The sequence below is a fragment of the Lithobates pipiens genome, unplaced genomic scaffold, assembly GCF_037356315.1.
Source record: "Lithobates pipiens isolate NorthernLeopardFrog02 unplaced genomic scaffold, aLitPip1_a1.2 Scaffold_19, whole genome shotgun sequence".
Lineage (NCBI taxonomy): Eukaryota > Metazoa > Chordata > Amphibia > Anura > Ranidae > Lithobates > Lithobates pipiens.
Window position 1 is genome coordinate 119635214 of NW_027507764.1, and position 18151 is coordinate 119653364.

Sequence of the window (18151 nt, forward strand, 5' to 3'; positions counted from 1 at the left end):
ATATGATGAGCACAGAGGCTACATATGGTGGACACAGAGGCTGCATTTAGTGGACACAGAGGCTGCATATGGTAGGCACAGAGGCTGCATATGATGGGCACAGAGACTGCATATGGTGGGCACAGAGACTGCATATGGTGGGCACAGAGGCTGCATATGGTGTGCACAGAGGTTGCATATGATGGGCGCACAGGCTGCATATGATGGGCATGGAAGCTGCATATGGTGTGCACAGAGGTTGCATATGATGGGCCCAGTGGCTGCATATTTTGCGATTTTTGATGATGTTTGAGATTTGACCAGTGATAGACTGTTCATTGTGGGCGCACGGGCGTCGCACCCCCCCCCCCCACCCCCGACCCCTCCACCCCCTCTCTATTCATGTGCCCGGCCCCTTTCAGGACGCTGGACATATGAATTACTATGGAGGGGATAGGCGGGGTTGTGTATTTTGAAGCACATGATTAGATCCAGAGGCTCTAATATGCTTCAAATTAGGGTGGGATCGGGGCGCAAAGCACTGCGTCCTGATCTCACCCTGTTGTGATAGCAAATACATTTTCGCTATTTTCACATTAACGTTCCTCCCCGCCAATCAGGAGGCAGGTCTGTGAGGCCTGTTTCCCAATTGGCCAAAGCGCAAGGCTATCCCATTGGCTGACCAGCATTTTGGAGATTAGAGAGGAGATGCGGGAGGAGCGGACACCGGAGCCACTCCCTGCACCAGACAAGAGGAAATCAGGTAGATGCCTTACTGACTGCTGGCTGTCCGATGGGCTGGGAAGCTTTCTCTGTCCTGTGCCGTGGACCACACGGGGCAGTTTGTTATCAGCTGCTACTGGTTGTTTCTTTAATTATGGGCAGACTGCACCTTGTAGGCAGAAAAAGGCACTTGCACGGAGGCTGCATATCATGGGCACAGAGTCTGCATATGATGGGCACAATGATACCTGCATATGGTGTAAACAGAGGTTGCATATGGTGTGCACAGAGGCTGCATATGATGGCCACAGTGGCTGCAATTTAAGTTTTTTTTCAGAATTTTTCAGTTTGTTTGCGCCCCCACAAAAATTTTGGGCACAAGCCGCCACTGTTTTTGACCAATTCAATTAGTTGACCAGGGATGACATAACTCCTGCACATGCATATAGGAGAATTACTCTTAGCACTTAGGCTTGCTGACATTGTACACTGAGCATGCAATGTCTTTGCCACAGTTATCATATCTTCTTTAGTTTGAGGTGATTGTAGCTGTATTAGTGCACTTCTGACAGAAACAACTGAGTACTGTCTGTGATACTTTTTTATTTGCACCAACAGACAATTGTTCAGGACAAGCTTTGGGGGTGTATCCCCTTCATTAAGGTGATTAATACTGCTTGGATCTTGATGAAGGGGTCACACCCCAAAAATGTTTTCATTAAACATTTATGTTAGTACAAATCGTTTCATGGACAGTATTTAGATGATTACGTCTAGTTCCCAATGTCTAGCATCATTAGGTACTACACTTTTTTAGAGCAATAGAAAACATTTTAGAGAGTAGGTATTCCTATATTTCTGAAAACTGGTACCTAAGGGCCAATGCCATAGGCAGCAGGTTGGGAGGGGCCAGTGCTGCATGGGAACCTTTTTTCTCGTTGTCCCCTCCCTTGTCCCACCTGACTTATGTGCTAAAATTCAGTTATGAAGAGGAGAGGACACAGAATGTCAACGCTGCAAAAACTACTGACTTAACCAAACACTTTAAGAAGGTATAGAATAGCCAGTTCTAATATAAGAGGTTAGGTGCACTACCTATTTTCATTGTCTGAAGGTAAGCTTCAATGGCTTCTAGAGAAGCATCTATTGGTGAAAGTGAAAAAAGGATCCATGCCCGAGCTATGACATTGGTGCTAAGGCCGGCCATAGACGGTTCAAATCTCGGCTGGTTAAGCAGGAATCGGCTGAAATTCAAACTATGTACAGTGTGGGCAGGCTGAATGTACCAAGTTGATCGATCAATCAACTTGGGTACAACCAGCCTTCCGGACTTCTGCATGTGGTTATCGTTTCGTGGTGGTTATAGCTGCTAGCAATAATCACTGTCTTTTCCCTGCAAGGATGGCTTTCTGGCCCCCCTCTACTGGGAGAATACAATGGCTGGTGGAAAAGATTCCCCCATTAAAACAGAAAATGTTGACAGGGGAATCCTGTGGTTGTTCAGTTTATGGCATAAGTCTTGTCTGCCTGTTAGATGGAGTCTGAAGCCTGGTACACATGGTTCGATTGTTGTATGATCAAGCGTCTGATTTTTGTCAAAAGTGCATGTGCAGGATTTTGTCTAGCATACTAACTATTCATGAATTGTCGTTCCACAAACACAAAAACTTAGTGACGTACTATGAGTGTATAAAGAGGAAGTTAATTTCTCAAGCGCCACCCTCTGGGCCCCTTCTGCTAATTTTATGTTAGTAGAAGTTTCGTGAGCGTTGATTCACTCTTTTTTGCTAAGTTATTTTTATTTGGATGGCAGATGGCATCTCTAATTTAATTTGTGTTTTTTTATTCCTATACAATAAAAACAATAACACCCATAACATTAGTATTATTTATATCACTACAAAACAAATGCCTTTTAAAATACATTTGCCATAACTACATCAGTATTGCCAGCAAAGCAGCTTCATTATTATCCCATAAAACAAGATGAGAATGTGCTCTGCATTTCGACATTTCATCATTTGCCGCGTCACGAATGTTAATTCTCCATTACGAACGATAGTTTACAAGACCAAACTCTTCCGGCTCATTCCTTGATTCCGATCTTGCATATTTGTACTTTCGTCTTTTGTGTGACGGATTTCTGTACTGACCATCCGAAAATCAGACGTTGAGCTGTTCTTTGTCAAAAAATTTACTAGTCCACTCATCCACCTTTTGTCTGATGAAAAAGTCAAATCGGCTGTCAAAAGCACCGTATTAACGATTCGAAAGTCCGCAGACAGCTCGAGTCACAGATTTTTCCTTCTAATTTTTGTATCGTGTGTACGAGGCCGTAGAAGAATGAAAATATACTGCATTACTAAATATATAACCAGCTGTGCTAGCAACAGTGTTACTATTAAATGACATTCCTTTTAATGTATCATTATTCTTAAAAACATTGATCCAAAAACATATTTATTTAATCCATAATAAAATTCTTCATGTTCTGGGTTCTCAAATATGTCTTTTGCATGCACCTCTAGGATGGAGGAATTAATTTTATTTTTACACGTTACTGGCTATAATTTTTGTAACAATAGTAGGACCATTAATTGTGTTCTGTAAAAAGACATGCAAATACACAAATGTGCTTAGAACAATACAATGCTTGAAGTGTTTAAATTCAAAAACACATAAAGTATTTAGTATATTGCAGCTTGCCAGTTCTTAGATATGGTGGCTGCATTTGTTTGATTTTGTTTTTAAGTCTAACAAGTGTGACAGCTCTGGCTACCTCCATAGATTCACAGTGGAGAAACTGCATAGCCACATAGAACCCAGAAATGCAGAATTAACAGGTGAAAGTAAAGTGAAAATAAATTAGATTACACTTTTCAATATCTGTGTTCCTTGCTGGATGTTTTTGGGCTAATTGTTCCAGTGTAGTCCTCCATACCCTGTACTGGGTAGTCCATTTAGCTCCTGGGGATGGGGGTTTAAAGCACATGTTTGCTTTAAATTGTAATATATCTCAAAAAAAGACATCCAAAATTAGAAATGAACCACTTCCTGCCCAAGGTACGTCCTGGGACGTCCTTGAATTTGAGCAGGTATATCTGAATGATGCCTGTAGCTACAGGCATCATTCAGATATTGGCTTTTTCAGCCGGCGATTCCCTACACCATAAGAATGATCATAGCAGCTGTTCTGCCTCTTGATCATTCTTATGGGCAGTGAAAAGGGATGCCCCCTCCTGCCACACTCCAGTGCTTCTACCGACCCATCGGTGAGTCGAAGACAGGATCCTCTGGCCCCGGAAGGTAACCATAGAGATTTCTGGCAGACCAGATGGTCGCTGGAGTCTCTATGATCGTTCGGAGGCTGGGCGTGATGTTATGACTTCATAAGATGAAGGAGCACACATGCTCCAAACGTGAGCGCTATAGCCACGCCCCGTTCTCAAGCCTCTAACGCCTCCCACTGATGTGCCTGCTGATGTAGAAAAAAAAAACACTCTGGAGCTACACACCATGCCAGAAACGACCGGGGTCTGACCCCTCACGGCAGCCCAGCAGGAAATGTTAAGCCAGCCGAGGACATCTTAAAGAGGACCATTCCTTGCCTGTTTTTATTTACTCAAAATGTGAGTGCAAACCTTTTTTATGATTAAAGCCAAACTTTTAAATGATTTACTACACTTAGAGCGGCGCTGCTCTATCTCTCTCTCTCTGATGTTATGACGTCACGCCCGTCCTCTGCATTCAAACAAACAGTGCCGCTGGGAAGCTGAGATTGTTTGTTTATTTTTTTATTTCAGGCTTCCCAGCCTAGAGGTGAAATGTGGGGTCTTATTCACCCCATATCTCCCTTTAAAGAGGACCAATCATGCCATATTCCTATTACAAGGGATGTTTACATTCCTTGTAATAGGAATAAAAGTGATAATTTTTTTAATTTTTTTTAAAGTGTCAAACTAAAAAAAGAAAAGTAAAACTAACAATAAAAAAAATGTAAAGCACCCCATCCCCGTGAGCTCGTACACAGAAGCAAATGCATACGTAAGTCCCGCCCGCATATGAAAACGCTGTTCTAACCATACATGTGAGGTATCTCCGCAAACATTAGAGTCAGAGCAATAATTCTAGCCCCAGACCTCTTCTAACTCAAAACATGTAACCATTAAAAAAATGTAAAGTGTCGCCTATGGGGATTTTTAGGTACCAAAGTTTGGCGCCATTCCACGAGCGTGTGCAATTTTGAAGCGTGACATTTTAGGTATCTATTTACTTGGCGTAACGTCATCTTTCACATTATGCAAAAAGATTGGGCTAACTTACATTTTTTTTTAAAGCATGAAAAATTGTTGCGTAAATACCGTGTGAGATAAAAAGTTGCAACGACCTCCATTGTATTCTCTAGTGTCTATGCTAAAAAAAAAAACATACAATGTTTGGGGGTTCTATGTAATTTTCTAGCAAAAAAAAAACAAACATTTTACATGTAGGAGAGAAATGTCAGAATTGGCCTGGATGGTAAGTGGTTAAGTACTGTATAGATGGACTTCTAACATTCACTCAGTTTGTTTTGCTGTCTTGCATACTTAATCTCACTGATGTGACAATAACTATACAGAACAAAAAGTAAAAGACTCGGTTCTCTCTTTGATAATAAGATGCCCCTATAGCTCATGAACAATGCTTTAGAATTACTGTATATAGATAGCATTTGTATTGCAGCATATGCAGGTTTGTCTTTCGTGTACTAATCCCTTCCTGTTGAAACGTTTATAAGACAAAAGGCTTTATACTGAAGCTTGAAGGTAAGTGAATGAAAAGAAAAAATATCTAATTAATTAAAAAAACAGAGTCTCTGTTTCTGGAAAATCTGACTATGTTTTTTTGTGTCAGCAGCAGGATCGAAGTGCACTGTGGAATTCTGAACCTGAAAATGAGTATGGATTTAATTCAATTTAATGAGGAACCCTCTGAAGTTTAGATAAATAAAACACATAGTTTGACAAAAAAAAAAAAAAAAAAAAAAAAAGAATATTTTCAGCAATGGCTAAAATTTTTGCTAAATTCTCTGGGGTGGACATTAGAAAATATGCTGTCTAACAGAAGAAAGTTATTTAAATAAATTCTATTTAAACTATAATCTTTCTGCTACCTCTGTTACTGTGAACAACATCATGTTATCTTAATTAAGATATTTTTATGGTTTGAATAAAAATTATCAATAAATATCAAATGATCTACACTTTATTTTTTAATGGGCTATGCCTCATGCACATTGAGCTTAAAAAAACGCTGCTTTTACAAGCATTTGGCTTTTTTTTCTGCCTGTAAATGTACCTCTATGTTAGCCTATGGGGAGATTTACTAAAACGGAGCACTGAGAATCTGGTGCAGCTGTGCATAGTAACCGATCAGCTTCTAACTTCAGCTTGTTCAATTAAGACTTGAGAAGTAGGCCTGGTTCATACCTACATATGTTGCAGTTGATGCATATTCCAAGTGCATTGTGCATTTTTTAATACACATTTTTGATCCATTGAAGTCTATGGAACCAAAAAACACAGCCTGCTGGTCCCCGGCCCTTTCCATAAAATGCACAGATGTGAGCGTGACCCATAGGAAACCATGTTAAATGGACTGTAGTGTGTTTCTGCAAAACTGAAAATTCACTAAAAAATTCATAGCTGTTATTAAATGAATATTGTGCCCAAAAGAATGCATAACGTGCTTACGCATGAACGTGCATAAATTGGTGCAAATGTGCATAAACAAGTTTGCAATATGCAGCTTTTATCGAATATTTTAAGCAGCTTTTTTCTTGCTAGGAGAAAAAGAATTTCAGAGGAGCTAAGCAAATGCTCAATGTGCATGAGCCCTTAAAGCGAATCTGACCTGGCCTAAAGCATTTAATTGCAGAAAGTGCAGAAATCTTGTGGCACATGAAAGTACAAGCCTTCAAATGGATCTCTATAACCTACATGGATATTAGACTTAAGCCTCGTACAAACGGTTTGATTGTTGTATGACCGAGCGTCTGATTTTTGTCAAAAGCGTGCGTGCAGGATTTTGTCTAGCTTATGAACTATCCGCAAATTGTCGTTTGACAAACACGAACGTAGTGACGTACTATGAGAGTATAAAGAGGAAGGAAGTTAATTTCTCAAGCACCACCCTTTGGGCCCCTTCTGCTAATTTCATGTTAGTAGAAGTTTGGTGAGCATTAATTTGCAAATTTCAGAGCGTACAAAACAAATGCCTTTTAAAATACATTTAACATAACTACATCAGTATCACCAGCAAAGCGGCCTCATTATCCCATTAAAGAAGATGAGAATGTGCGCTGCATTTCAACATTTCATCAATTGGCCCGTCACGAATGTTAAAGCGGTGTTTCAGCCCTAAAAAAATTTTTTTTCAAGTCAGCAGCTGAAACAAAAGTAGCTGCGGACTTTTAATAAGGAGACTTACCTTTCCAGGGCACCCGCGATGTCGGCCGCCAAGGCTGACATGTCCCTCGGCTCTCGGGTCCCAGCGCTGCCATTCCAACTAAGGGAAACAGGCAGTGGAGCCTTGCGGCTTCACTGCCCGTTTCCTACTGCGCATGTGTGAGTCGCGCGGCGCTTTGTGAATGGGACGCGCTGTGTTAGGGAACACACAGTTCCCAGAACACAGCGCACCCCATTACCCAGAAGACAGCTCGGAGGAGGGGAGAAGACCGAAGATCACAGAGGAGCAGGAAGAAGGCAAATTAGGAAGACTGCCTAGCAACAGGGATTTCTGGACAGGTAAAACAATTTTTTTTTAAATGTTTTTTTTAAATATTTTTTTAAGATTATTAATGCTTTTTTTTTGCTTTTTTTTGGGTGGTCCTCCACTTTAATTCTAGATTACGAACAGTAGTTTACAAGACTGAACTCTTCCGGCTCATTCCTTGGTTCCAATCATGCGTGTTTGTACTTTTGTGTGACGATTTCTGTATGGACCATCGGAAAATCAGAGTTCACATCCAACAACATTTTTATAGCCTGCACATCCAGCTTTTGTCTGATGAAAAAGTCAAATCGACTGTCGAAAGCACCATACTAACGATCTGAAAATCCACAGGCAGCTTGTCCTACGAATTTTCCCTTCTGATTTTCGTATCATGTGTACATAGGCCTTGTACACATGATATGAAAACCAGAAGGGAAAATTCATAAGACGAGCTGTCTGCGGATTTTCGGCTCTTTCGACAGTCGATTTGACTTTTCTATCAGACAAAAGCTGGATGAGCGGACTAGTACATTTTTGAAGGACAGCTCAACATCCGATTTTCAAAATCCGTCACACAGAAGTCAAAAAGGTACAAACACGCATGATCGGAACCAAGGAACGAACCAGAAGAGTTTAGTCTTGTAAACTACCATCCATAATCGAGAATTAACATTCGTTATGTGGCAATTGATGAAATGTATTCTGATAAGCCCCCCTGCCCGCAGACCCCCACAACCACCGGCCAGGCTTGTGGGGATGAGGCCCTTGTCCCCATCAACATGGGGACATGGTGCTCTGAGGGGGTCACAGACCCCCAAAGCATCCTCCCAATGTTGAGGGCATGTGGCCTGGTATGGTTCAGGAGGGGGGGCGCTCTCTCGTCCCCCCCTCTTTTCCTGCGGCCTGCCAGGTTGTGTGCTCGGATAAAGGGTCTGGTATGGATTTTTAGGGGGACCCCACATAATTTTTTTTTAATTTGACGCAGGGTTCCCCTTAATATCCATACCAGCCCTGAATGGCCTGGTAATTGAATTTGGGGGAACCCCACGCTTTTTTTATTTATTTATTTTTATCAATGACTTTCAATGAGTGTTCTCTGTATTACGGGAGCCGACAATTCATTATAGCCGCGAGTGATTTTAAAGGACTTTTTTTCCTGCAGAAATGACACTTTGTGCAGGGACAGTTCTAAGCACCAGAAACATGCGCCCCTTCACAGGCATACTATAGACACCTCCCAGGTACGAAATTTAAAGGAATATTACACTTTTATTGTTTCACTTTAATCATTATTAAAATCACTGCTCCCGAAAAAATGGCCGTTTTTTCTGTTTGCTTTTTTTATTGTGTGTGTATTTTAACACAACACTTGGAAACACAGTGAAGTTTATTTTCTAAAGGGAGAGAGGTTGCATAATTTGTTATAATTAAATACAGTGAATACAGTGTATTTGTTTTTATAATGTGTGTATTTCTAAACTAAGAAATCTCAGTTTTTTTTGCTAAATAAGTACAGCTTTTAGTAAAGAAATTCTGGAAATAATTTGTCAGCTCCTGGGACTACAGTGTGTTTTTTCTCAAAAAGTACAGCTGTTACTACACTGACCTTGGATGTGGGTGGACAGAATTAAATAGTGAGGTAGTTAAAAAAAAAAAAATATATAAAAAAAAAGCCTCCATTTCCTCTCTCTTAAAAAAAAGTACAGCATTTAATGCACAAAATTTGGATGTCATTTTTAGGATCCTTGGCATAAAAATTATTGTCAATGTATTTGGTGAAAATTGAGTTTGGAAATACATTTTAGCAGGATTTTTTGAAGGATTTAGAAGGATTTTAGGGAGGCTGAAATTTACTTTTATGGTACCGTACAAAAGCTTGGGATACAAAACATAAGTATAAAAAATTAAAATGGTACTACAATCACAGTTTAAAATATATGAATTTAAAAAAAGAAAGACATGGAATAATTCAATGGCTCTAAATGGTTGTGGTGACCATCTGCATATTAATTGCTCAGCATGTTTTGCAGGAGGGAACATATTTATAAAAATATATGCACAATTGATTACCAATGTCAAACTATGAATAGAGAGAAAACAAATTAGTCATAACATCATATAATCCTCAAGTAATAACACAATATAAAACATAAATATATATCCTGTGTAGTGATGTCTCCCACAGGTCAACTTACCCATAACATGACCATGTGCGCGACCCATAGAAGAGGTCTGCCCCGATGGGCATGGGAGCCCCATATGCAAAAAACACAGCCATTGTGGCTGTATGGGTGGCGCCAGGCAGGAGCCCCATGCATGTATGCAAATAAAAATAGAGGGGCTGAGTGACACAGCTGCTCTGCCTGCTATTGATGCTACATTCTTTTTACGCATGTATATCTTTACATTTTAAACTTACCGTATATACTCGAGTATAAGCCGAGATTTTCAGCCTCTTTTTTGAGGCTGAAAGTGCCCCCCTCGGCTTATACTCGAGTCATCGCTGTCTGCCTGCTCGATCAGCGTGTCGAGCAGACAGACAGCGGACATTCTACCATTCAAACGCCGCGCCTCCGCCTCCGCCTTCGCCTGTGATAGGCGGAACACTGAATTTCCCAGCAGCCTGTGTTCCGCCTATCACGGACATAGTCTCATCCTCGTACTACGGACGAGGATGAGACGATGTCCGTGATAGGCGGAACACAGGCTGCTGGGAAATTCAGTGTTCCGCCTATCACAGGCGAAGGCGCGGCGTTTGAATGGTAGAATGTCCGCCGAGGCGCCGACGAAGAGCGGCGATCCTGGCAAGGCACGGGACGGAGGCAAGGCAAGGCACGGCACGGGACGGGACGGAGGCAAGGCACGACACGGGACGGAGGCAAGGCACGGCACGGGACAGAGGCAAGGAGGCAAGGCACGGGACGGAGGCAAGGAGGCAAGGCACGGGACACAGGCTCGGGACACAGGTAGGCTGGACACACACACACACACACACACACACACACACACACACAGGGATGGATGGATACACACACACACAGGGATGGATGGATGGGTGGAGACACACACACACACAGGGATGGATGGATGGAGACACACACACACAGGGATGGATGGATGGATGGATGGATGGATGGAGACACACACACACAGGGATGGATGGATGGATGGACACACACACACACAGGGATGGATGGACGGACACACAGGGATGGACGGACACACAGGGATGGACGGACACACACACAGGGATGGACGGACACACACACAGGGATGGACGGACACACAGGGATGGACGGACACACAGGGATGGACGGACACACAGGGATGGACGGACACACACACAGGGATGGACAGGCATGTCTCACCCTCGGCTTATACACGAGTCAATAAGTTTGCCAGTTTTTTTGGGGGTAAATTGGGGGCCTCGGCTTATATTCGGGTCGGCCTATACTCGAGTATATACGGTACTGCATGTCCTCTGCATCTACTTTAGGGGTGGATTGTAGTGGATGCCTGTTTCCATTAACCTAGGACCCCATTATAGGTGTATTCATGTGCAGATTACCTTCAAGGTGAGCACCAGAATTACCGTATATGTTTGATTTGGTTTTATTTTCAATGACAGTGCTGCTTCTTGACAAAAATATAAAGGCTTTCTATTGTTATCATCCTTATTCTTATTGTTAGATATCTTTTAATCATATAAATATTTTGAAGCAATCTTGCACAACCCATCATACCTCTATATACAGCTTTGCGATTCATCCATTTTAATAGGTAAAGCTTTTTGCATGACACCATAAGGTTTTTTTGTAAAACCCTCATATACATGTATGTGTCTAAAATAACAGCAAACTTGTATTACATTTATGTTCTATCCATAGTTTGACATTGGTAATCGCGCTATAAAATTGTCCATATATTTGTATATGAAAATATCCTGAAGAAGCGGTGTTCCCTTCGAAACATGTCGAGCAATTAATATACAGATGGTACATTTTCCAGTGTCACAACCATTTAGAGCCTGTCAGGGCTGGGCTTAGCCCTTCCTTCTCAAAGCTGGTCGCTCAGCTGTCGGCTAATTGCCAGCTCCTTTCTCTCCACAGTAAATCACCTGTTGATGATATCCTGCGCGTCAGTCTACATAAGCCATCCAGCCCAGATGATCTCTGCCTTCACCTTGGTCACATCTCTAGAGATGCTCTCCTGTGTTTCTGTTAAAGAATTGCTTGGCTAACATTCCTTCTGGCTCCAGATCCTGCTTGCTGTTCTACTATGCTCATCTCTGGCTCTCTGACGGTTTGGCTTGTCTGGCTATCCTTTTCCGTTCCTAAACTCTGGCTATGTTTTGACCACGTTTACTCTGTTTACCTTTTTATCATTATTATTAAAAAAGTGTGATTTAACTGTACTTCTGTCTCAGTCTGATTCAAGGTTTCTGACAGAGCCATTGCATTATTCCATGCGTCTCTTTAAAATTTATTAAACTGTGATTGTAATAAAAATTCAATTTTTTTACTTATCTTTTGTACTACAAGCTTTTGTACAGTACCATTAAGTCCAGCACAGTCCAATTTCAGCCTCCCTAAAATCCTTCTTTATGACTAGCAATGTAGTTTGTCAAAACAGGCCTCTATTTATTTTTTGTTTGCAAAAACTGCACCTTTTATCATACTAACTGCATACGGTATATAGATCACTCCTGGAACAAAGCATCAAAATATTTTGCAGAAACAAGACTGTCTTATCCCAAAAATGTTGCTTTTAGCACATTCAGTTTGAAAATTGATTGCCAGCTCCTGGAACTACAATAGTAAAATATTTGATTTTTCACATCGCATATGGTTAATTGATAGTTTAAGGTGCAGATACTATCAAAACGAAATCTAATTTGCCTAGTTCAGAGCCAAGCCAGTATATATTGTAATAATCTCTTACAAAAGAAACCTTTATGTTGTAAATGAGAAAAGAAAAAAAACTTGGCAGTCTTTTACAGTAAAACTAACGCTAGTACATCATCATATTTCCATCTCCATGCACCATCCAGCCCTTTCACTTGCTTCTTGTCATTCCTCTGTACCAGAAATGGAAAGCATACCCTCAGCCTTGCACACTGCTCTGACTTAACCTCTCCGTACCTAGTATGAGGAAGGCTTGTTTTTGTAGAAGAAATTGATGCATTGCCCATTGCATCACAATGTTGACAAGTGGATTTGATGTTCTGTGCACACAACAAATCCACTATTGTAAGGTCAAGTGATCATAGTCTTGGGACTCGCAGAGATACAGAGCTTCTTGGAACACTATGGAGAGCTGTCAAGAGACTGGTAGAGAATCCCAATATCACGTGACTCCTGGTAAGCTGGTCTAAAATTTATATTTGTTGGGGTGTGGCTTGGCGCATGGAGGAGACGGCAGCTTGAGACCTCAGCTCCCGCTCCACGGCACGAATCGGCGCACAGCACAGCCAGCTATTGCTACACAGCCTTCCCTCATGAGCAGAAGAGGGACCGGAGACACCCCCCGCACCTCGGGGAACCACAAAAACGGGGAAAATCGGCAGCTATTTTGCCACGAAAGGTCCCGCAGGCCGGACCACAGGCTTCCAAGATGGCGGCGACCCACGCAGCAGCACAAGCAGCCCTCACTGCCTCACAGGTACTGGCTAAGCAGACTGCACCCTCTCCTCCCTCACCACAATCCCCCGAGCCGGGGAACCAAAGCCCCCAGAGACCGATGTGTCCCAGGAGCCCGTCGCCCCAATCACACAATCAGCAGGGGACATGGGATATGGAGAGTTACATTAAAGCTCTCCCCACTAAAGGGGACATTGAAGCCTACATCAGCAGGCTAGAGCGCTCATATAAACGGGAAATCACTGACCTGCGCCATGATATAGGCCAGCGCTTTGATATTGAAGCTACTGTTAAGGAGTCAGTGACCAGAATCATTGAACATGATCACATATTGCAAGAGCATACAAATCAGATTCAGCAGTTGTTTTACGGTCTCGACGACCAAGAGAATAGAAGTCGCCGCAACAATATTCGCATCCGAGGGGTCCCCGAGTCGGTCGAGAACAAGGACCTGGCTAAGGCGGCCACAGCATCGTTTAATCAACTACTGAACAAACTTAAGGAAGATCATCTGGAAATTGACAGAATTCACAGGTCTCTGGGCCCTCACAACCCAAACCCAGCGTACCCTAGAGATATTATCTGTCGCATTCACTTCTTCCACACCAAATCTGAGACCATGCAAGCTGCCCGCAACCAAGACTCCATCTTGTTTAATGGCTCCCCCATTATGCCTTTGACAGATCTCTCAAGGCAGACTCTACTTATGAGGAAGGCCCTGAAACCGCTCACGGATACCCTTCACTCCAAGCAAATCAAATACAGGTGGGGCTTCCCCTTCCACTTATTTGCATCCCACGAGGGTAAAATCGGCTACCTTTCGCACCCTCGGAGACCTGCCTAATTTCCTAGGAGTGTTTGAACTGCCCCAGTTTAGAATTCCGGATTGGCCATTGGAAGCGGCCACCCCAGGTTTTCCTAAAGCCCCCAGATGGGAAAAGCAATCCAGGAAGAAGAGATCCCGATCCTGTACATCTAAATCCCCACCGGGATGATTTTCTTGCCCCTTTATGGGGGAACTCCCCCTGTTTTTTTCTTTAACTCTTGTTATTTTGATGCCCCGGCCCACCTTTTTGCAGTGGCCGATGATGGGTGATTCCTTCGCTCCTTTCCAAGGAGACCACCTGACTTAACTTTGAGTACTAGCGATACATTACCGTCCATGAAGCACTACTTTCCAGGACTACCTTTCTACCTACTTGATCTAACTGTTTTTGCCATCTCTTCGGAAATGCTAGACTCAGTTCAGGCCCATCTGACATCCACCTTGGCCATGGACATGTGTCTGATTCGGACACAAACTTGGGATGTAACTCAGTCGCTCCTGTTACTCAGTTTGCACTGTTAATTGTTGGTTTAAGCTCTCTCAACGCACTGTGCTGTGCGCTTTAGACAAGCATTTTTTATTAGTTGTTTTAACATGTTGGGGCGGAGCCCCTGGGACTCGCCTTACCGCGTTCCCCACGTTAGGGCGTGCAGAGTCTTTACTGCCTCTGTTTCTTGATATATTCTTAGAAATACTGTGTAGTGTTCGTCTCCCTTTTCCCCACTGAACACTAGAGAGTGTAGTCTGACTGCACCCTGCTTACCCTACCCGAGGGTGTTATATCCCAGCATATTTACACGGGTCCACCGGGGCCCTCTCGGGGGTGTCGGTGCTCCCGTGTGTCCTTCCTGGATGTTAGTGTCCGGCCCCTCTGTTGGGGCTGGTAATCTACCTTTTTTTTTTTTTGACGCCCTCCCCTTTCCTGAGTTTACCCTCCACTCACTGACCCTTTACCTTCAAAGTTGGAGGCTACCTCCTCCAGCTCCCTTGACAGGAACTCTAGTACTCCCCATTTGTCCCCCCCCCACTATGTCTTCCCTAGCAATTAAAATTTCCTCTCTTAACTGTAGAGGGTTCAACACCCCAGAAAAGCTCAGACAAATTCTACATCACTTTTACAAGGCTAAAACACAAATTTTATTATTACAAGAAACTCATTTCAGGTCAGATAAAATCCCCTCCATCTCTGACAAACGTTACCCAACCTGGTTTCACAGCACCAATCCCGACGCTAAAACAAGAGGGGTCTCCGTGGCCTTCCACAATTCCTTTAACCCAGCTGTACTTGATCAAGAAATAGACCCTAGAGGTAGATATATCTTTTTGAAACTACAGGTTCAACACACTGTCTTAACCATTGCTAATGTTTATTTTCAAAACCAGAATCATTACCGATTTCTTTCCTCCGTGGCGTCCCGCCTACATGCCTTTGGAACTCACAATCTGATCCTGGGAGGGGACCTGAACATACCACTTGTACCGAGGCTGGACTCATCTACTGGTAAGTTGAATATACCACCATCCACACTGACTAATATATGCTCCGCTCTGAAAGACATGTCCCTAGTGGATCCATGGCGGATACTACACCCGTCTGAGAGGGATTATACTTACTACTCTCACGCGCATAACTCCTACAGTAGGCTTGATTACATTCTTATCTCCCAATCAATGTTGGACTGTGACCCTGTCAGCGAGATTGGCCTGAAAATATGGTCTGACCACGCCCCGGTGCATTTGACGTTGGGGAGAACCCCACACCTCCCTAGACATAACTCCTGGAGACTGAATGACAACCTCTTAAATGACCCTCTGTGCAGTGCGGCGATAACCGCGGCGATTGCGGAGTTTAATTTGACCCATGCGCATGATGAAACCTCTAATCTAACCAAATGGGAGGCACTTAAATGTGTGTTGCAGGGAATTTTCATACAGCATGGTTCTAGATTAAAAAAAGCCTGTACAGCTGATATCAGCCAACTGTTCAAGCTGATATCTACCCTCGAAGGCTCCCATAAGCGTTCCCTGGACTCTAAGACATTGGCAGAACTCTCTAATGCGCGTAGGGACCTCAAACAGATATTCACAGAATGATCTACGAATGCCTGTATTAAAGGCAGGCACTTCTTCTATGCTCACGCAAATAAATGCGGGAGACACCTAGCTCGCACGATCCACCCCCAACAACGTAGACAAAATATCTCACACCTTATGTCCCCTGCCAACGTAAAACACTCCAAAAACTCGGAAATAGTCTCGGACTTCCGAGACTTTTACTCATCTCTGTACAAACTCCCAGCAGCTAACACCCCCACCCCCTCCTCGCAATCAGACCATTTACAATACATACAAGACACAGCACTGCCACGGATAACCCCAGAAGTGGCAGTAAACCCGGAACAACCACTGACCACATCTGACTTTTTAGTTGCCATAAAAGGGCTTAAGAAGGGCAAGAGCCCTGGCCCAGATGGCTACACACCTCTGTTTTTTAAACAATATGCCCACCAACTAGCCCCACTAATGGTGAAGGCATTTGAGGAGGTAGACGACTATCATCCACTATCTCTTGCTCTTTTGCAAGCCCAAATAGTGGTGATCCCCAAACCGTTCAAAATTAGTAACGGCACGAGACAAGGCTGCCCTCTTTCGCCCTTGTTGTTTGCAATTACGGTGGAACACCTAGCACAAGCTATACGTAACAATGCCTCTATTCATGGTATTCCCACATCTTCGGCTCACCGCAAGCTGTCACTTTATGCCGATTACTTACTTCTGTAAGTCACGAAGCCCCATACTAGTATACCACTTATTCTGATGGAGTTGGACGGTTTTGGTAGCTACAGTAATTTTAAACTTAACATCACAAAAACAGAAGCCCTCAACATTTTGCTGCCCCAGCAGGAGCTGACGGCCCTCCAGAAGAAATTTCCATTTCGGTGGCAGTCACGCTCAGTTAAATACCTAGGGACTGAAATCCCTAGGGACATACAGGACATCTATTCCTTGAACTTTAGCCTGCTGCTGACCAACATTAGGCGTTCTCTCAAATCATGGCACAAATTGAAGCTCACCTGGTGGGGGAGGATGAACGCCATTAAAATGGATATATTACCTAAAGCTTTATATTTTTTTCAAACATTACCCATACTTCTCCCCAGGGCTTTCTTCCTCTCCCTCCGCTCCACGATAATTAAATTTATATGGCTAAATCACCCTTCCAGATTAAAAGCATAAAGTCCTCTGTGCCCCCAAACTCAGAGGTGGTACTGGCTTACCCGACTTCCAATTGTATCACACGGCGTCCTTATTGTCCAGACTTCTGGAATGGTTCCCGAGACCCCTGTTTAAACCCTCAGTTGCTATTGAACAAGATATGGCACCAGTTGACCTCAGAGCCCTCCTATGGGGACACCACGTCAGATTTCGCTCGCTTCGACAGATTTCCCCACTAACGGTGGCAGTCCTGACCAAATGGTATGAGACGTCTTGTAAACTTGGCCTGTCTACGGACCCCAGTCCTCTCCCCCCTCTTTGATAATGCACACCTACCCACTTATCTCTCAGGAACACATGTTGGGGCATACCGTAGAGAGGACTGGCCTACGGCTAATCAATTCGTTCACCCTTCCACCAGACAATTGAGAGAGCTGTCAACACCATTACCCTCGACCTGTTTGGACTGGCTTTCCAGGCGATCCCTAAACCAATTTTGTAGGTCGTTACACACCTCCGGTAATATCCATAGGCCGCTCACCCTGTTTGAGGAACTCTGCACCCTCCTGCACACTCCTAAACATACCCGTTCTCTCCTCTATAGTGATATCCAAACTTTCACCTACACCTCTCTTCCACTATACACTCACAAATAATCCAGTGACGTTGGCGCGGAGATTACCCCAACGCAATGGCACACAGCCTTTATACTTACCCACCAATCCTCTAGATCAGGATTCACTCAGGAGAAGAATTACAAACTGATTTTGTGGTGGTACAAAGTTCCAGTCTCAGTGCACAAGATGTTCCCCGGATCAACGGATATGTGCTGGAGATGCCACGGAGGAAAGGGAACATTTCTTCACACATGGTGGGAATGTGCTATGGTCCGTCCTTACTGGGATAAGGTTTTTGAAACGTATAATGCTATGCATCAGACTACCTTGTCCCCTTCGCCCTTGGTCGCTCTCCTGTCCATCATACCGGGCTCCATTAAGTCGCACAAAAATTGCCT